The following is a 1,010-nucleotide window of genomic DNA, read 5'->3' on the forward strand; positions in this document are numbered from 1 at the left end:
TTATAACACAAACACTGGAATTTATAATGCAAGTGCGTGCCAACATACCTTTTACTGTAAAAATGGTGGGTTGGGGGACAAACCAGAGAGGTGTGACATCTCTGGACTGTCTCTTGCCCCACTTGATGTGCAGCCCAAATGTTTACGTGTGGAAATGAAGCCGGCTGGCAAACCACTCTTTGTAAGTTAACTTTATTTTAAACTGGTTTGCATTTTGTTATTCAGAGCAATGTTAGACCCTCCCCCACCCACCCACCACCCCCACTCACTGCTGGAATCAGCAGGTGTCGCGAGTCACAAACAAAAAGGTTACAACTGTAAAAAGGAGCCGCCACTAGCCGTCAAGTCAGGGTATCTGGGTAGCCACTTAGTGTAGTCGGAGCCAGCCATAATGTACAGGAGAACTAGGCAGCCAACACAGGCACCTGAATGCTCTGCAAGCGTCTTCACTCTCTCTCTCACACACACACACACACTTATACACGATTCGCTCACACAAACGCACCACAAAAATTCCAGGGCTTAAACAAAACGTGTGTGGTGTTTTAATCCTTTTTGTAAACACGGCGGAATCAAGCTGTGTACACACGCACGTGCAGCTCTTGGCTTCCGAGTGGTTTGCAAATGCTACTTTAAAATTAAAAATGGGAGTGTCCATCAGGAGCAAAGTGAAGGTGGGCCTTTTTTTTTTAAATGGTACAAATCTACACGATTAAGTCGCAAATCCTAACACCCAAGACTGGCGGGCCGAGTTTGCTTTTGCTAAATATGTGTCTTTGCGATGTCAATGCCCTCCCCCCACGTTGATTCTACGGCCGATGCTGTTTTAATAGGTTGCGGCCCCCTCCGTGCAAAGAGCGAGGGCGCTCCCCACTAAATCCCAAGCACCCTGCCACCAAAAGTCACACCGGAAGAGTTTTAACACGGCTCAGATTCTCGAGCTGCTTGCAAACTGAGGGGGGGGGGGTTCTTCTCCGGTGGGTTCGCCCCTTCCCTCACCGTTATACATC

The sequence above is a fragment of the Pristiophorus japonicus genome, chromosome 20 (genome assembly GCF_044704955.1).
Source record: "Pristiophorus japonicus isolate sPriJap1 chromosome 20, sPriJap1.hap1, whole genome shotgun sequence".
NCBI lineage: Eukaryota > Metazoa > Chordata > Chondrichthyes > Pristiophoridae > Pristiophorus > Pristiophorus japonicus.